Genomic DNA, 21,449 nt, shown 5'->3' with positions numbered 1-21,449 from the left:
TCCTTGCGCAGGGTGCCGGCGGTGCTGCGAAGGAAGCAGCCTACGTCCTTGTCCCTCTCCTTGCGCAGGGTGACGGCGGTGCTGCGAAGGAAGCACACGTCATTGGCCCCTCGTTACACCAACATCTTTGAGCCAATAATGGAAAATACTTCAATTTCCTATTGAGCAAAAATCTATACATTTGCGAGATACTCCCCTTACGTCTATAAGAATCCATAACCAGTTAACCCTGGATACTCATTCAGGCCCTCAGTTCCAGGCTCTCAGACTTAATAGCATGTTGTAATTGATAATACAATATTTGCTATCCATTTTATTAATCTCTCTCAAAAAGTTATTACCCCATGGGGGAGTGCACTCAAGCCCACCCTCCATTTTATATAGTTTTTTATTTCCCACCCAGACTTTATGAGCTCCAACATGGGATATTTGCTCAGCTCCCCACAGGAGAAAGCAACCATTTCCAGGCGCTAAATAATATTAAAACCTACCAGATTTTTATCATGTAAAGCTATTGTGGCTCTGTTAACTGGAGCTTTCTCCCAGTTGATATATAACCAAAACAGGCTAGCCAAAAAATAAGAGCCTATTTTTGGGTGGGATAGACCTCCCTTCCCATCAAGACGGTAAAGAAACTGCATTTTCATGAGGGGCTGGCAACTGCTCCACAGCAATTCATTAAACAGGTTTTTAAATATTTTCATTGTTTTGTTAGCAATAAATACTGAGGGTGAGATACAATGTATAAGATCATGGGTAAAAGACACATTTTAATAAGAGCAACCCTCCCCACCACTGACAAAGGTAATTTCTTCCAGATCATTACCTTCACTCTAACTTTACCAATAAGTGGTATTACATTAAGCTTCATAAAATCAGACACCAAACATGAGATGTTAATACCCAGGTACCTGATGTACTGGTCCTTTAACTTCAATCTTTCTAGGGGTATATGGAACCATGCCATCTACAGGAATACAACCAGGTTTTGTCTAATTTATGGTCAGACATAATTCAGTCTCTTACTCTCCAAAGACCTGAAAAACCTTTTCTTTCAACTTATGGGAGCCCAAGAACAACAAAAGATTGTCAGCATATAATTACATTTTTTCTGAAACATCTCCATAAGGAAACTCGTCAATCCCTTCGTCCTGCCTAATAGAGGCAGCCAATGGTTCCAATGAAACTGCAAAAAGTAATGGGGAAAGTGGGCAGTTTTTTCTTGTTCCCCTACAGAGTTTAAAAGGTCTAGATATCTGCCCGTTCTCCAATACTTTAGCAAGAGGCTCCATGTAAAACAATTTAGCACATGAGATAAAAATCCATATATTCCATAGTTTCCCACAAAAATCTCTATTCCAATGTATTAAATGCTCTAATTGCATCTAACACTAGTATAGTTCTCTTCCCCAGATTGGATGGTCCAACCAATCTGCTGTAGATTTACCCGAGACTATAAAGACTGTTTGAGCATTATGAATGATGGTGGATATTACCTTACTTAATCTTTCTGACAATATTTTGGCCAACAGTTTGTAATCCGTATTAATTAAAGAAACAGGACTAATGGTCCCTTTACATGGGACGACGATCTAGCAGATTGTTGGGAAGGAAGTGTTCATTCCCTACAATCTGCTGATCGCCAGCGGAGGAAAGGGGTGCATTTACATGCAGCGATCTACTCCAGAGTATGGGGAGAAGTGATCTCTAATACCATCGCTCTTCTCCGTATGGTCATGTTTACACAGCAGAATCTACCACTGGGAAACAATGCTCTTTTGTGCTGCAAAATACTCGATCAGGTAATCAGCGATGCATTTACACCACCAGATCTGTTCAATTGTCGGCCTTTGTGGGTGCATGTACACCAACAGATTATCTGACAGATTTTCTGAGCAATCATTCAGATCTTTTGTTATACACACACCAACTGTTGGTCTGATTGGACAGAAATTGGTCAGATAATCTGTTGGTGTAAATGCACCCTAGGGCCCCTTTCACACAGGCGAGTATTCCGCACGGATGCGATGCGTGAGTTGAATGCATTGCACCCGCACTGAATACCGACACATTCATTTCTATGGGGCTGTTCACATGAGCAGTGATTTTCACGCATAACTTGTGCGTCGCGTGAAAATCGCAGCAAGCAAGTGCGGATGCGGTGCGATTTTCACACACGGTTGCTAGGAGACGATCGGGATGGAGACCCGATCATTATTATTTTCCCTTATAACATGGTTATAAGGGAAAATAATAGCATTCTGAATACAGAATGCATAGTAAAATAGTGCTGGAGGGGTTAAAAAAAATAAAAAAATAATTTAACTCACCTTGATCGCGATGCCCGGCATCTCCTTCTGTCTCCTTTGCTGAACAGGACCTGTGGCGAGCATTCATTATAGGTCAAGGACCTGTGGTGACGTCACTCCGGTCATCACATGATCCATCACATGATCTTTTACCATGGTGATGGATCATGTGATGACCGGAGTGACGTCACCACAGGTCCTTGACCTGTAATGAATGCTCACCACAGGTCCTGTTCAGTAAAGGAGACAGAAGGAGATGCCGGGCATCGCGATCAAGTGGACTAAGGTGAGTTAAATTATTTTATTTTATTTTTTTAACCCCTCCAGCGATGTTTTACTATGCATTCTGTATTCAGAATGCTATTATTTCCCCTTATAACTATGTTATAAGGGGAAATAATACAATCTACAGAACACCTAACCCAAGCCCGAACTTCTGTGAAGAAGTTCGGGTTTGGGTACCAAACATGCGCGATTTTTCTCACGCGAGTGCAAAACGCATTACAATGTTTTGCACTCGCGCGGAAAAATCGTGGGTGTTCCCGTAACGCACCTGCACATTTTCCTGCAACGCCCATTTGAAAGAGGCCTAAGAATCGATTTGCATCCTATCCTTATCAGGATTAGGTATCAAAACTATCAATGCTTAACGTAGAGAAGTTGGCAAAATACCTTGTTCTCTAGAATAATTCCAAACCCAGCAGAGAATCCCTGTACATAAAGCCATCCAATCGGAGGGATTTGTTCTTCACTACCATGTCCAGAACCGCACCAGTCTCCTGCAGTTATATATCTGCATCTAACATGTCTTTTTGTTCAATAGTTCGTTTCGCCAAATAAACACCGGGCAGAAATTACCTAACATCACTAGGCGTGATCTGCAATTAACTCTCATAAAGTTTCTCAAAATAATTAGCCACTTCCTCCAATATGGAATTTTGTGTATTCAACATACTGCCACATACACTAATTATTGCGAATCAAAGTAAGTCTAATCTGATATATGCTTACATATATGCTTATTAATGAGCAAACGGAAAAAAAGGGATCAGCTCACCTAAATCTCCGCATGGCGCACAAACGCGGGGTTAGCTTCCCAGAACAGCAGGCAAAAAACTTGGATAAGTTCAGCATTCGTTAAAAAAATACAAAAGGCTTTATAAAATCTCAGAAAATAGCAAAAAAATAAAAATCAAAACAATAATTTACGAACAGATCAATTCTGAATTTGTCCAGGATTTTCCCAAAAATTCAAACTAACCCGAATTTCTTGTGATTTGTTTTGGACAAATGAGAGAGAGAGAGAGACTAATATGCTTCTCTGGGTTTCAGGCAGGGAAATATATATGCATTGTCTGGTGGGTACTCTTTCTGTCCTTCAGTCTCTCTGAGATTCAGAATAGGAGGTCTACGAGACCAGAGAGTGTTATATATCAATTTTCAGGGCATTTGGAGCATATGTGTAAAATCAGCCCTGAAAAGAATTTCAAGAAATTCTCTCTCTAATTCATTTTTTTATATTACCCACTTGTAGGTACAAATTATTAATAGAAACATTATACCGTTTAATAGTGCAAAAAATCTTGCAAGCTAGGAGGTGTTTCCTTCTGAGGGGGACCATCTGAAAGGTTACTTATACTAAAAATGCTAGTGTCCCCAGGGCCTCCACCCCTATATTATCCACTGAATGCAAAGAACTGTCATCCCTTCTGCCATTTTTATTACTGATGTGTGTCCACAAGGTCCTCCTTGACAGACCGCTATCTGATCCCTAGCTCTCTCCATTTTTTAATGCTAGGTGGGGTTGTAATAGAGGGGCATATGCATGAAAGGGTGAATTGGGTGGAGCTTTCCTGAAAAAGGGGAACCTAAGATGCACCATTTTGCACAATTCTGGCTTAAAAATCAGTTTCAAAGTATGCCAGCCAATAGCATAGAGTCAGAGAAAAGTGTCTATCCCTGCACCAGACTTTTCATGCAGACCGAGCCATTGTAATAAATTTGGTGCAGGTCCAGACAGCCTAAGCTTACGTTATCTTTAATATTAGTAATTCTGGGCCACACTGTGGTCCAAAATACAAGAAAAAAATATTAAACATCAAAATATCAGTTCAGCAGTTACAGATTTGGCAGATCATAGACCTTGGACTATCCTTAAAGTGGTTGTCCGGGATCAGTGGTTGTCCAGACATATCCCCTTCTTTACCCAGGCAAACCCTTCTGAGATGAGAATCGGAGCATTTTTTGTTTACAAACTTACACTGCTAGGCGGAGGCTTCTGCCTAGCAGTGTTCCTGGCAACATCAATGGCACTAATGGGCGGCCTTTAGCGCTGCCCTAGCCTGTTTTACAGCCTGTCCATTAGTGCCGGTGATGTCACGGAAGCCTCTGTCTAGCAGTGACCTGGAAAATCACCAGATCTGCTAAAAAAAAAGCCCTTGCACTGTGTAATTCAGCACAGGGCAAGGGAGAGCATCGGCTCATGAAATCCTCCAATGCTCATCTCAGAAGGGCTGCCTGGGTGAAGAAGGAATATGTCCGGGTTCAGCTCTGACCCAGAAAACCCCTACAAAGCTTAGCTCTTCCCCTCCTTAAAACTGCCCTGATGTGACGATACCTTTCTGTGCTTTTTTGTTGTGGATTTTACCATGGATCACAGCAGAATCCATGGCAAAATTCAGCATGAGATATATTTGGATTTTCACATGGATTTTGCTACATATTTCCTGTGGATTTCATAGTTTGTGGAAATTCTGAAGATTTGATGATCCCCACCGTGGGTCAATTTACACTGCATGTGGATGGCATTTCTTAAAGGGAACCTGTCACCAGTTTTATGGTGTCCTAACTAAGGGCAACATAAATACTGTAAGTGATTGATTCTCTTAGCAAAATGCTGGGTCACTTTCTTTAATTGAGAAAAGAAAAATCAAGTGGTCTCTGGGACCTTAGCGTGTTATTGCAGCCTCACCGGTAGTATATTAAAACTAATCTTTATTATTTTACAACTAAAATGAACATATAGGTCTAGGGATCAAACAATTAAAAATATCAGGAATGAGTCATACATGGGATGACAGTCTATATTGCTGAAATGTGATTCACTTCTGAACTAATGTGACCCTAAGGGGTTGAAACCGCACACTCAGTGCCCACATGCATCAATTCAATTTCACTGTATGACCTTCCTGCCTAAAAACTGGTAACCTGCTTCCCTACATGTTTCGCCGAGCGATTCGGCGTCTTCAGGGGAAACTCGCAGGTTCAAATGTTGGGGGCGGGGTCTGGGCATTTAAACCCTCGGTTTCAGCTTGCTAATGCTATCAGCCAATCCCTGTGGTTGTCTCATATGGGGAGCATGTCCGCGTCATCTGTGCCCTCCTACTTTGAGGCCGGGCTTCCCTATGGTCATAACCTGTACATCCGTGAGCTCACCCGCGATGCACAGCGCATGCGGCTTGCCGGCACTGATGTCCGTCTAAGGTTGCCTCTTTTCGCGCATGCGCAAGGCTTCTTGTTGTCCCGGTCCTGTTTCCAGGTAATCGCGCATGCTCCGGGTGATAGCTCCTGACATCCTGGCATCATACTACACTTCATCCAGGCTTGTATTCTAGGAAGGATCCATGCCCACCTCTATCTTGCATATCAAGTCCATTTTGGGACATTCTCCACCCTGGGTGAGGGCAAACCCTTACTTTATATCCCCCCACTATATAGAAGTTCTATTATATTTATTAGGGTGAGAATTATATATGTTGCAGATTGCATTGCTTTGTCGATCTATTAGGGTGAGAATTATATATGTTGCAGATTACATTGCTTTGTCGATCTACACATACAGTTACGATATTGAACTTACTATGAGAGGTTTACAATAGTGCACCATATCTGGCGACTATATGCCTGGGGCATGTCCCACTCTCGTTTGGGTATCAAAATTAGGGATGATTTCTCGTCACCCCCACTGTATTCTGCCATTTTGGCATGGTTATCCCAGATCTAGCTTTTATAATGCTTATTTTCTCTTACAGATGGACCCCCATCCCACCAGGGAGCCGGCGGCCAGGACCATTTCCATCCATACGCCGGGAGACCACCCGCAAGACAGACAGCACCCCCCCAGGTAAGAATGACAGGTCTATTGACTGGACAATGGTGCGTATTATATGCCTATATCCCCTAAATTTGGCGTAATCTAGCCCCTGCCCCCAAATTTTATTTAGCGAACCAATTAATCTGATCCCAATAATTGACTTCATTCAGAGATCATTTTAATTATCTCGATTTTATACAGAAGACCAATTTAGCCAGTATTCCAATATTTACAAAAAGGGTGTGAAGGTAAACCCTTCATTCAGCCCATTCGGGGCCAGAGAATGGAGGCGGTATATCCACCGCAGGCCAATATCTGAGGGCCCGGCGAAATTGCTCGAATGAGGAGGCATTTCAAAAAGAAAGCAACGACCTTTACTGTAGATTTCGTATGAGGGGCTATCCCAAGAAGGTCCTGCACCGAGCATACAACAGAGCCGTCAATACCAACAGAGAGGAATTGCTGTATAAAAAGCAAACAGTAGGAGATAGGGTCGTGAGATGCATAGGCACTTTTGACGTGCAAAACAAAAAGGTCCGCGAGGTTCTCCAAAAGCATTGGCATATCCTGAGAATGGACAAGGATCTGAAGGAGGTGCTCCCTGAGAAGCCAAGCATAACGTATAGACGAGGCCCCAATTTAAAAGAATTGTTGGTTCGAAGCCATTTTCAGAGGAAATCTATGAGTAAGGGAACATGGCTGAAGACTGTAGGATCCTATCCGTGTGGATCGTGCAGTTTTTGTAAATACATGATGCCCAGAAGAGAGTTCCTGAATCCAGAAAACGGGCGAACTTTCAAAATTCGGGAATTTATAAACTGCAAAAGCACTGGAGTAGTGTACTGTATACAATGCGAGTGTGAAAAATTGTATATTGGTAAGACTGTCCAAGAATTGAGGAGGAGGCTCTCCAAACACTTCAGTATACTCAATACCAGCGAAGAGACGCCACTATCTAGACATTTACAGGAATGTCATAGTGGTAAGACACAAGGCTTGAAGGTGTGGGGGATACAGAAGGTACGGAGCTCCCCCAGGCAGGGCAGTGTGGACCGTAAATTACAGCAAGAGGAGGCGCGGTGGATATACCGCCTCCATTCTCTGGCCCCGAATGGGCTGAATGAAGGGTTTACCTTCACACCCTTTTTGTAAATATTGGAATACTGGCTAAATTGGTCTTCTGTATAAAATCGAGATAATTAAAATGATCTCTGAATGAAGTCAATTATTGGGATCAGATTAATTGGTTCCCTAAATAAAATTTGGGGGCAGGGGCTAGATTACGCCAAATTTAGGGGATATAGGCATATAATACGCACCATTGTCCAGTCAATAGACCTGTCATTCTTACCTGGGGGGGTGCTGTCTGTCTTGCGGGTGGTCTCCCGGCGTATGGATGGAAATGGTCCTGGCCGCCGGCTCCCTGGTGGGATGGGGGTCCATCTGTAAGAGAAAATAAGCATTATAAAAGCTAGATCTGGGATAACCATGCCAAAATGGCAGAATACAGTGGGGGGTGACGAGAAATCATCCCTAATTTTGATACCCAAACGAGAGTGGGACATGCCCCAGGCATATAGTCGCCAGATATGGTGCACTATTGTAAACCTCTCATAGTAAGTTCAATATCGTAACTGTATGTGTAGATCGACAAAGCAATGTAATCTGCAACATATATAATTCTCACCCTAATAGATCGACAAAGCAATGCAATCTGCAACATATATAATTCTCACCCTAATAAATATAATAGAACTTCTATATAGTGGGGGGATATAAAGTAAGGGTTTGCCCTCACCCAGGGTGGAGAATGTCCCAAAATGGACTTGATATGCAAGATAGAGGTGGGCATGGATCCTTCCTAGAATACAAGCCTGGATGAAGTGTAGTATGATGCCAGGATGTCAGGAGCTATCACCCGGAGCATGCGCGATTACCTGGAAACAGGACCGGGACAACAAGAAGCCTTGCGCATGCGCGAAAAGAGGCGACCTTAGACGGACATCAGTGCCGGCAAGCCGCATGCGCTGTGCATCGCGGGTGAGCTCACGGATGTACAGGTTATGACCATAGGGAAGCCCGGCCTCAAAGTAGGAGGGCACAGATGACGCGGACATGCTCCCCATATGAGACAACCACAGGGATTGGCTGATAGCATTAGCAAGCTGAAACCGAGGGTTTAAATGCCCAGACCCCGCCCCCAACATTTGAACCTGCGAGTTTCCCCTGAAGACGCCGAATCGCTCGGCGAAACATGTAGGGAAGCAGGTTACCAGTTTTTAGGCAGGAAGGTCATACAGTGAAATTGAATTGATGCATGTGGGCACTGAGTGTGCGGTTTCAACCCCTTAGGGTCACAATAGTTCAGAAGTGAATCACATTTCAGCAATATAGACTGTCATCCCATGTATGACTCATTCCTGATATTTTTAATTGTTTGATCCCTAGACCTATATGTTCATTTTAGTTGTAAAATAATAAAGATTAGTTTTAATATACTACCGGTGAGGCTGCAATAACACGCTAAGGTCCCAGAGACCACTTGATTTTTCTTTTCTCATTTGATGTATTAGCGTGGCAACCTCCTGTGGGGTCCATCTGTTTGTTAATAAAGGTACTTTCTTTAATTGACCCAGTCAATCTGACAACATCGTGTATTGAAAAGCTTCAGCTGATAATGATGAGTCATGAATATTCATGAGCTCCTGACTCTCCCCGCCCACCTGCTGCTGAATGACAGTTTTTTTCCATATGAATCAGCAGCAGGTGGGCAGGGGAGTGGCTATAGCTCTGAATTAAATATACGCTGGACTCAATGACATCACGCCGGACTCCAATCAGCTCATTACCATGTGGCATCTTTGTGGGTATATTATGAGGTAACCATCTGTCACACCAGTAAGTGAATACATCTAAGGTACTTTTTAGTAGTTAATGATTGTGAATAAAGCTTCTTTTTACTTCTTCACGACTTGGATGTGCTGCGGATTTCATTTTTTCTGCATTATTTGGAGGTGGATCGCCTACTCAGCCGCTGGCACTCCGTTTGTACTACTTTGACAGTGGTGCTGCCCACATTTCTTTTTTCATTGTATATAATTAGTTAGATTATAATCAAATATCCACACGACAGGTTCCCTTTAAGTTCTCAACCACTTTGCTGATACTCTAAAATGCTGAAGATCTGCAATATGCAAATCTGTGGTGCAAATTCCACAACGTAGCCATCTCATGTGAAACCAAAGACCCAAGGATACACCACTGACCAGACTCCCAAAATAAAACCCTCTAAATACAGAGACCCTCTTTCACTTAGATGGTTTAAAATAAAAATAAAAACAGGACTGTCCCTGTGTCCTGCCACCCTAGGCAACAGCCAATAGGTGCCCTGAAAGCATCTGTCTAGTAACTGGCCTCCACCAACCACTACTTTAAAAAAAGTTTTGATTTGTCTTACTGATATTTTAAACGTTATATTTTTGGATGAAATAAAAAACCTCACATCATGTGAAGAGCATCAATGGAATACTTAATGAACACATTTCTACATTTGTGGATTACATCACTTGAATAAGGTCACCTTCCAGTGGCAAATAAACATGATCAAAGTATCATCTAACAACCATTTTGCAAAGATTTGCATAGATATTGGCTTTGCATTTTTCAAAAATTATTCTTACTGGGGCTTAAATTGAACCTGTCATGTTGAACATGCTGTCTGATCTGTGGTCTGCAGGTTAAACAGCAGAAGGAGCTGACAGATTCAAATAAAGTTTTGTGGGGGGAAAATCTTTAATTCATGAGCAGAAAATGACCTATTGTCTAAACATGTTTTTATGTTAAAAATACATATATTTTTGTAAGTGCTTTTTTATTTTTCCATGTCACAATCTATAACAAAAACCCTGCAGTTTTCACAGTAGCCACTAAACCTAATAATAGACTGACACTTCCTGTTCAATTCTCAGCAATCATCTCATTATCATCAGAGGCAGTCTTACAATGAGAAATAACACCTCTTTATAGGTAACACAGGATATAGATAACACCTTGCACAATAGGTAATAGTCATAGCTTACGTACTCCCCCTCCCTGCACAATGACGTCCGCACAGGTCACTCTCCCACAGAAGTCAATAAGTCATCTCCTGCCCATTTTTCCTGTGGTCCATGTGGCTTCCATAAGGCATCTCTTTAAATGCTGTTAAGAGCAGTTCGGGCAGGATGGCTGCTTCAATAATAATGTACAGAAAATAACATTAGAAGAAAATAAATATCTAGATAATGTTCTCCGAGCTGAAGAGTTTAGTGAGCGGTCTTATTACTGATTGATAGTTTTTTTTGTATGCAGGGGTGGACTTTACCACCACACCAACCAAGCAAATGTTTGGGGACCAATAGATCAGGGGGCCTCCTGCTGGCCATAGGCGGCTGACTGAAAAAAAGCAACTAAAGGGACAGACATACCTCCTTAGCAGCTGGTTCAGCTACACAGGGGCCCACGGGGGGAAAGGGAGACCTTTCCAAGATCACCCAATGCCCACTAAAGCTGGCCAAACACATTAGATAGAAGTTGGATGATGGTTGAACACCAGTTGAACAAACAAACATTTGGTTCATTTCACAGACACGGCCATACACACTTTAGTCCATATTGGCTATTACAGTTGTTCAAACTGCCCATACACATGGTGAAGACGAAATGTTCTTCTGGAAATGTTTTTTCAAAGAAAGATCTTTCGTTCACGAACAAACTTTCTTTGAACAAAAGATCTTTCAGCTGACTATTGGACGGAAATATTAATCACGGCCGACTTCTTCTCAAATGATAATGTTCTGTCACTTGTAGGCTAAAATGATCGTCGTTAGAATTCAACTGTTTTGCGGTATGCAAATTGCGTATCCGCAAAACACGAACATCGGCCATGTGCGTTCTGCATTTTGCAGACTGCACATGGCCGCCACTATGATAAAAATGCCTATTCTTGTCCGTGGCTGCCGACAAGATTAGGACATGCTCTATTTTTTTTGCGGGGCTGCAGAACAGAAGTGCGAATGCGGACAGCACATGGTGGTGCTGTTCGCATCTTTTTTGGCACCATTGAAAATGAATGGGTCCACAACCCCTTTAGCAAAATTGCGTAACAGTTGCGGACCCATTATGCGGACGTGTGAATGGACCCTTAGTTAGGGTCCGTGGTAGCAGAATCCAAACCGGAATTCTTACATAACCCGAACCTGAGCCTTGTACGCCAAACTTGAAACACAAGTTCGCTTATCCCTAGTTGCAACCACAGGGGTGAATAAAGTGTTTTTCTTTTCACTCATTTTTTGTGAGAGTGCTGCCATTTTTTTTTATTCTTATATTGTCCTAGATTTGTTGCCGGATCCATTGGCCTGCACCTCCATATTTATATTTGGCCTGATGTGCTGTTATTGATTATTTATTTATATATATATATATATATATATATATATATATATTAGGGTTATTCCTGCAGTATAGAAATCTTTTGCTAGAGGTAGTTGTGCCTTGTGTGTGTGTGTGCATGCGGCCTTACTCTTTTTGTGAGGCAAGGTAACCAAAAAATGGCTGTTCTGGCACAGTTTTTATTTTTTGTTTTTTACAATGTCCACCTGACAGAGTAGATAATGTGATATTTTTATAGAGCATGTCTATTTATTTTTTATTTTGTACACAATAAAAAAAAAGTTTGTGTTTCCATTTTCTGAAAGCCATATATTTTTTTATTTTTTGGGCGATTGTCTTAGGTAGGGTCTCATTTTTTTATGGAAGAGATGATGGTTTGATTGGTAAGATTTTGGGGCACATATGAATTTTTGATCACTTGGTATAACACGGTTTGTGACGTAAGATGATAAAAAATGGCTTTTTTGGAACTTTTTTTTTATGGCATTCACCAGACCGGTTGGATAACATGCTATTTTTATAGAGCAGGTTGTTACGGACACAGTGATGCCTAATATGTGTATTTTTTAAATTTTATTTTACACAAAAACATTTTTGAAACCAAAAAAAATCATGTTTTAGTGTCTCCATTTTCTGAAAGCCATATTTTTTTTATTTTTTGGGCGATTGTCTTAGGTAGGGTCTCATTTTTTGCTGGAAGAGATGATAGTTTGATTGCTACCATTTTGGGGCACATATGACTTTTTGATCGCTTGGTACAGTTTTTATTTAAAAATTTTTTACGGCGTTCACCAGACATGTGATATTTTTATAGAGCAGGTTGTTACGGATGCGGCAATACATAATATGTCTGTTTTTTTTTTTTATATATACATTTTGGTTTTACACAATAAGAGCATTTTTGAAACAAAAAAAATCATGTTTTAGTGTTTCGATTTTCTGAAAGCCATATCTTTTTTTTTTTTTTGGGCAATTGTCTTAGGTAGGGGCTCATTTTTTGCAGGATGAGATGACTGTTTTATTAGTACTATTTTGGAGTACATATTACTCTTTTGATCACTTTTTATACCATTTTGTGGGAAGTGCAGTTGGCAAAATTTCAATTCAATCATAGGTTTTTCTTTTTCTTTTTTATGGCGTTCACTGTACGGTAAAAGTATGTGATCCTTTTATAGATCAGGTCGTTTCGGACGCGGCTATACCAAACACGTTTAGTGTTTTTTTTTTTTTTTTTTTTTAACCAAATATATGTGCGGATATAGGAAGGATATATAGGATTTTTTTTTTTTACTTTTTTTTACAGCAGTCCCTAAGGACCATGGCATGGAAGGGGTTATGTCTGCAGGTTGAAGCAGACTGTCAGCGGTATGTTATAGCTGACAGTAGAGGTTGCACTACATTTTTTCCAGAAGATTAAAAATACTCCTCTTAACAATTCTGAGTATTTTTAGCCGAGGAGGAGTACAAATTTTGCGGTAATTCAAATATATAATGCATAGGCCCACATAACGTTATGAGGCTGATATTGCTGCAGGGAAACCATTGCTAGTCCTCCATGCAGAAATAAATGTAGACAATTTTACATTTATCCAACATCATATACTAAACATAAGACCACTGCTGCCACACACAGCGACCACCTGACGCTGCCATACACAGAGCCCACCTGAAACTACTATATACATATTACATACACAGCTCCACCACATGCCCATTACACAAATAGTTTACTATATACACATTGCACACACAGCTCTGCTACATTTCCATTACACAGATAGAACTGCTGTGTGCACATTACACACAGCAAACTGTATAATAGACTGGTTACACTGACATAGCCCCATACATAAAGTACCTCTGTATTCTCCACCAGCACAGTCCTACACAGAGCCTATGTTCCCCTAACTCCTCCCACACACATGACTGTGACATCACCACAGGTCCTGTAACCACAATGTAGTGTTAGTCCAGACTCTGGAGCTGCTCCTGGTGAGAGAGATGTCCGTGAGGGGCGGGGCTTATAAGGAGAGCGGTGGGGCTTCATGTGTGCTGGACCTGGCAGCTTCTGATACAGTGCTTCTGACTAGAAAAAGACCATTTTTAAAAATACGCATGAGTCTTTTTCCAGGGAGTAAAATGGCCTGACCAGACAGGAGTCTATGACGCTTGTACAGGCGTTATTGTGACCTCTGGGGGGGGGAGGGAGACAGTGCGCGCTCAGATGACGGATTCTCTGTAAAATCACTGAGAGCAGCCTGCTGTGCATAGGAAGTACAGCAGGCTGTAGAACAAAAACGTTAGATAAATAGAACCAATTGGAGAAATGATTTTCTCCACTAAATAAATTAATTTGTGTAAAAACATTTTTTTTTATTTATTTTTTTACAAAGGTGTCCATATCCTTTAACTGGCTACCACCCCTCTGTACCCTTACTGCAGACTGCCAGAAATTAATTCATAACTTCTAGTTGAAATAATGGAACTATAACCAGTTGCCCACAGATATGTGAAATGTGACAAGACCACTGGAGTTAGTTTTAGTGCCTTCGTAAATGTAAAAAGTAAATTGAAGAGTTAAAATCCTCCTTTGGACCAAGCTGCACGTGCGCTAGCTGATTTCACAGTTTAATTAAATGTGTTTGCTAAGTATTCCAATAATAGCACTTTCTTTGTCAAAATCCTACGATGTTTCCATGGATACCTATTTAAATTGCACCCTGTACTTTAGAAAACAGTCCCCACAATATGTTTGCCAAGTTTTTTTTTTTTAACCAAAACACTGCATTTCTTATTCATTTAAACAAGATCCCATGAACACATATTCACAAAGTATGACAAACTAAGACCATATTAAGGTGGTGATATATTGATACATGAGGTCTGACAGCTCGCAAGCCTCATTGAAACAGACAATTAAGATTAATCTGTCATTTTTTTGTTTTATTATACAGTGAGGGTGAATGCAACAGGGTCCCCTATTCCTTTTAATTCATATTATAGTTTTCTTTTTATGAGATAGAGGGGCCTATTGGGCCCTCTTAGGCCCCTTTCAGACGAGTGAGTCTTTTTCCGCGCGGGTGCAATGCGTGATGCGAACGCATTGCGCCTGCACTGAAACCGGACCCATTCATTTCGATGGGTCTGTGTACATGAGCGTTGTTTTTCATGCATCACTTATGCGTTGCGTGAAAATCGCAGCATGTTCTATATTCTGCCTGAGTGAAAAACGCATCGCATCCGCAAGCAAGTGCGGATGCGATGCGTTTTTTCACTGATGGTTGCTAGGAGATGTTGTTTGTAAACCTTCAGTTTTTACGCTATCACACGTGTGAAATATGCATCAATGCGCATTTCACCCGCGCGGACAAAACTGAACGCAATCGCAAACAAAACTGACTGAACTTGCTTGCGAAATGGTGCGAGTTCCCCTGAACTCATCCGGACCTAATCTGTGTCGTTCGTGTGCAAGAGGCCTTAGACTTCAGGGCTTGGGTGTGACCACAACCTATAGTCATACCCTACCTCCCATAGTATTCTCTATGTTACATTGAATTATGTTTAAATCAAAATATTATATAAAAGGGAACCTGTGTACAATAAATAATGCTGTTTCCGACTGTACTACTGTATAGACGGTATTTAGTAATGCATAAAAAGTATCCAAGTGAAAGGATAAACATTAAAGGGAAAAACTCATAAAAAATTATCACATATTATGAATATTTTATGTAACGGTCTTTATAAAGAAAACAGGAGGATGGTTTTCTGGATATCATTTTCTGAAGTCAATCCATGTACTCTTCCTGTTCTGGCTCTTTAGATTCCTCTTTGTTTAACTCTCTCAGTCAGACCATCACTGCGGCCAGAGGGAGTCCGAATTAGTGACTCAATTAGAGCATCACACGTTACACTAATTAAGGGGTCTCAAACTCGGCTGGATATATGAGCTATTGACAGGACGCATTCATTTTAAATACGATACAATACAAAATTATTGCTAAAGGGGTTATCCCATCTTAGACAATGGGGGCATATCGCTAGGATATGCCCCCATTGTCCGATAGGTGCGGGTCTCACCTCTGGGACCAGCACCTACAAGGAGAACAGAGCAGAGAAAGCTGAGGAGGGCGCACTGCGCATGCGCAGCCGCCCTCCATTCATTTCTATGGAGCCACCGAAAATAGCTGAGTGCTGGCTCGGCTATTTCCGTCAGCACCCATAGAAATGAATGGGAGGGGTGGCCGCGCATGCGCGGTGCGCTCCCATTCACTTCAATGGGTGAGGCGGGGAGCTGTGCCTGGTGGTGGACGGACCCCGGGAAACCTGGGGTCCTCCAGCCACAACTCTACCCAGCTCCGTTCTCTTTGTAGGTGCGGGTCCCAGAGGTGGGACCTGCACCTATCAGACAATGGGGGCCTATCCTAGCGATATGCCCTAATTGTCTAAGATGGGATAACCCCTTTAATGGAATACAGCACCACATACATCTTATATCCAGTGATGTCTCCTCTGATGTAGATGTTCTCTTTACTCATCTTCAGACTGCCTTGACAACTTCTTTCAGCATCTTGTCTCTGCAGAGTTTGGCACACAGATATCTTCGGTTCCTCACCTTTCCATCATCCTCCCCCTCTTGGTGCCCTAGGATTCTCATCCTGCAGCCCCCCCCCCCCCCAATACTGTGCCCTTTGTGCACTCCGATGCCCACTATAAGGGGCATTATAACTACTGGAGACACTGTAGGGGCCTTTATTTCTACTGTGGGCTCTATAGGGGTGCCTTATTACTACTGGGCGCTCTAGAGTGTTGCCTTATAAAGAGGCCTTGTTACTGCTGGGGCACTATAGGGGGTTCCTATTTCTACTGGTGGTACCATGGTATCATAATTACTACTGTGGATATTGTGGGGGTATTATTATTGGGCACAATCTGGAGGGCATTATTACTAGTGGGGGAAGTCTGGGAGCACTGTTACAGTATTGTGTTTGTCGGCATCGGATCAGTAGAAATAGAGGCCCCTACAGTGTCTCCAGTAGTTATAATGCCCCTTATAGTGGGGCCCAATATTTATTATGCCTCTTGTAGTAGCACCAGTAGTTATAATGCCCCCTGTGGTGCCTTTAGCATTTATAAGGCCCCCCTATAGTGGCCCTTGTAGTGCTCTAGCCTAGATTATCTCTCCCAGTAGTGGCAACTATATTATAATACCCCCTTTGCAGTGCTCTTGCCTGTATTAATGCCCCCAGTAGGGAACCTGTATTATAATGGCCCACATTGTGCTCCAGCCTGAATTAATGCCCCCACTTGTGCCACATGTATTATAATGTGTACCCCCCCCCCATAGTACTCCTGCCTGTATTAATGCCCCTAGTAGTTCACCATGTATTATAATGCCACCTGAAGTGTTCCGGCTTTTATTAGTGTCCACTTCTGCCGCCGTCTGCTGTGTCCTTGTGCAGGAGATGATGACATCACTTTATCACTCCCATGGCCTGCCGTAAATTGCCATCCGCTTCCTTAGGCCTCTTGCACACGACAGTATGTATTTTGCGGTCCACAAAAAAATACGGATGACATCCGTGTGCATTCCATATTTAGCGGAACGGAACAGCTGGCCCTTCATAGAACAGTACTATCCTTGTTCGTAATTCGGACAATAATATGACATGTTCTATTTTTTTGCTGACCGGAAATACGAAAATGGAATGCACACGGACTACCTTCTGTTTCTTTTGCAGACCCATTGAAATGAATGGTTCTGTTTACGGTCCACAAAAAAAACGGAACGGACACGGAATGAAAATAAGTTTGTGTGCAAGAGGCCTTAAGAAGAGATAATTGCCTCGGGGGCCACATGCAGCCTGCGTGTTTGAGACCCCTGCATTAAAGCAACACAATGCTCTTTTGTGGACATCTTCATCTAGGTCTTTTAAGAGAACAAAAGAGCTGTAATCTAAATTCTGCTAGGAAGTCCAAGTATCATTTTTTTTGACTACTAGAGGGACAATATTTATTATTTAATTTCCAATGTCAGAGTCCTGCCGAAATGAACAATAAAAACAGCCAAGAATTCTAAAAAAAAAAATGTATATATAAATATTCCATTTAAAAAATACCCCTTTCTGATGAAAGTATCAAACCAAATGCTTGCTATACTCAAAGCAGCCAGCTGTTTTTCATCAGTCTTTATGCTGGTGGTGAAAGACTTTTGTTTCCTGACACCAGACGTACAGTACATGCCATTATTGATGCAGTGATGACTTCTGCACTGTATCAGAAAACTCATAAAAGGAGCCTAATCATGACTAAAACTACAACTACATTTGATTCTCTGAGGAAGGACATAAACGTTTAATACTGGCGTAATCAAGTCCTGACTTGAACCAGAGAGAGATGCTAAACTGATCTAAAATAAGCAGTTTATGCCCAAAGTACCCATGGGGCAGATAAATTAATAAAGATGGGACAAATTTATCACAGTGGAGCAAAACGTGTTGTACATTTAGTGCATTTATTCTGGCGTCGCTCTATTGCTCTGGCAACCAGCCCTGCTAATAGTGAAGCTGGTCTGCCTATCAGGGAGCAAGGATGTGGGGTAAATCAGTGTCGGCGTCATCTGAAGGTGGGGTATTTAAACAGGCAATCACTGGCCACAGTTGCCTGTGATTTGGTCTTCTTGCCGCACATGCTTAGGCTGCTATTACATTAGCAGGGCCAGGAAGGCTGTTCCGGCAGGGGGAACAGCCTGCCGGATCCGTACTAATGCTAGCCCATGTGAGCCGCCGGTATAAATAACATAATATCTTTATTCTCTGGGTCAGTGCGATTACAAAGATACCAAATACATTTAGTTTTTTTTTAAAACCTCTTTATTTAAAAGGAAAAAAACATCTTTTTGCATTGCCACTTCTCAAGACAAATAACTTTTTACATTTTTCTTTCTATGGAGTTGTTTGAGAGCTTGATTTTTGCGGGTTGACTTTTGGTATCATTTTGGAGTAAATTACGCTTTTTAATCGCTTGTTTTTTCGGTGGCAACTAAGAATAAATGAGCAATTCTGTCATTTATTTATGGCGTTCACCGTAGGGGATAATTTACATATTTATGTAGTCCGCGTCGTTGCATCCAAATATATAGGGAGATTTTTTGGGGGGAAAAGGCGTTTTTTAATGGAATTTTTTTTTATTTAATAAATGTGTTTGTTGTTTTTTTTACTTTTTTTTAACACTGTTATAGTCCCCTTGTGGGACTATTAAGACAACATTTTGATTGCTTTTAAAATACAATGCACTATTCCTATAGTGCATTGCATTTAAATGTCAGTGCTATACTGACATTGACCAGCAGGCTACTCCAGAGAGGCACAAACTACTCAAGGAAGGCTTGTGGCCTATACCAGACCCCTGCCAGCCTTTACACGCATCGGCACCCTGCGATCGCATTTGCGAGGTGCCAATGGGAGTTTGCTCCCTATGCCAGCACTTCACATGCAGCGGGCGCCATTGCCCACAGCATGTAAAGCGTTAAACAGCCAAGATAGTCACTCCTGCCGGTCCAGGCTGTTAGAGCAGGACCACGGCTCTCATGTGCAGCGCTTAGACCGGGCCGCCGTGAAAAAGCAGCAGCCCAGCCTAGGGCCCCTTAGTGACCGCTGTAAAAAGGCGTATGGGTGGTCACTAAGGGGTTAAGAAAAGTCATTGAATACTCAATACTTTGTAAACATTAAAAAGGCACAATAGGTAATAGTAGAACATGGCATATTTCATGGAATGGCTTTGGATATTTTGTATAAATATTCTGCTTCTTTGGAGACATCAAATCGTGAAGAAGCTGGAACTTCAGATAATAGTCAATCTGGTTTTCCAATCTGGTCACTGCATATTACGTCACTGCTGCCCAGCAGACAACGTAAATCTAGCCATCAGGTCTACTTCGGGAATTCACCCAAAATCTGAAATGTAACATAAGTACAAACCAGTGAGTGAAAAGAGAGCCCACAATTAGCATGTGTGGCAAGTACAAAATATGGTCAGTCTCCAGTCCATGACTATATATATTATATTAGTTCATATCTGTACTGTCTTTTCCGTTATTCTGTTCCATAGGAGGAACAAAAAAGAAAATCTACTTCAACCCCAGTAAATGAGTGGCTTTGAGAATCAGTTCTGATCATTAGAGTCTACTACATTAGGCCTCTTGCACACGACCATATGGTTTTGCAGTCCATTTTAAACTGATCCACTTTGCCGTTTTTTTTGTTTCGTTAGTGTTTTCGTTCCGCTTCCGTTCCATTTTGCCATTCCGTTTGGTTTCCGTTTGTGGATCGGAAACGGAAGCATACAATAATGTTTAAACAGTAAGTACATAAAAAAATTGGGCTGGGCATAAAATTTTCAATAGATGGGTCCGCAAAAACGGAACGGATACGGAAGACATACGGGTGCATTCCGTTTTTTTGGCGGAACCATTGACTTGAATGGAGCCACGGAACATGATTTGCGGGCAATAATAGGACATGTTCTATCTTTGAACGGAACGGAATGCATACGGAGTACCTTCCATTGTTTTTGCAGACCCATTGAAGTGAATGGTTCCGCATACGGACTGCAAATGGAATCCGCAAAAAACGGAACAGAAACGGAAAAAATAAGATGTTTTGCCTGCGGGAATTTTCTTTCTGCCACAAAATAACAGTCATTATAGTATGGACGTGCCTAGAGCTCAATGAAAAAGGCGCACAATAGGATAGTACGTTCGGAATGGTGTTTAAAATATTAGCGGTGTGCTAATGGAGGCTCGCCTTGTGGGGTTGTGCTTCTATAGGCTCAACCCTATTGAAGGCTTCTTGAACAAGATCTTGTCCATGGGTGTGCCGTCACAGGTAGTAGTTCCTTCGGAAAGGGATTTCCAGTCCCTCCAAAAAGGTGCTTTGAGAGAAAAATTTGATTTCCTGCTTTGGCGCTTCAAACCCCAGTGTAGACCTTCTTGAGTGTAAAATCTTCGTTATTTCATAAAAATTTGCACAGAAAATTCTGTGCGCATTTTAATGAAATAAAGAAGATTTTACACTCAAGACGGTCTACACTGGGTTTTGAAGAGCCAGATCAGGAATTATAATCTTTCTCTCAAAAATAACAGTCATGGATTTTTTTTTATATTCTAGTCAAAGGGGAACAGATAAAAATGGAAGGTGTTCCTTGTATCGATCAGTTTAACTCAGCCATTTTCCCACCGTTCCTCTGATGGAACGGAATAACAGACATGTCAGCGCAGATGTGAACAAGTACATAGAGTTCTGGATGCTTGCAGCAGTGTATACGCTACAATCTCTGGGCACGCTTAGTTGATCTGGGTCCTAGGACAGCTTGGCATCAGCATCCAGTTCTCATACTAGTTCCCTACCTGAACTAATATTCCCTATCTTTATCTTTGTGCCTGTACTCACGAACCTCAGGGACATGACTACTGCATGGTCTCCAGACACATTCAACCATTCATGCGAGACAATCTAGGAAAAGATAAGCCACTCAATAAGACTTCACTCAGAACAGACAATGAAATCAGTCCAAAATCCAAGCTCAAAAGTGATAATCCTCTGAGATCATGATAGATA

General features: G+C 41.7%; 1 protein-coding gene across 2 annotated transcripts in view; it reads left to right on the top strand.

Moving 5' to 3' along the window:
- Positions 1 to 21,449, top strand: part of SPTBN2 (spectrin beta, non-erythrocytic 2) — a 264,500-nt gene that overhangs the window by 154,555 nt on the left and 88,496 nt on the right. The window lies entirely within an intron of this gene.

Source organism: Bufo bufo, chromosome 10 (genome assembly GCF_905171765.1).
Source record: "Bufo bufo chromosome 10, aBufBuf1.1, whole genome shotgun sequence".
NCBI lineage: Eukaryota > Metazoa > Chordata > Amphibia > Anura > Bufonidae > Bufo > Bufo bufo.
Note: the sequence above shows the minus strand (reverse complement) of the source record. Positions and strands in the feature narration are given on the sequence as shown.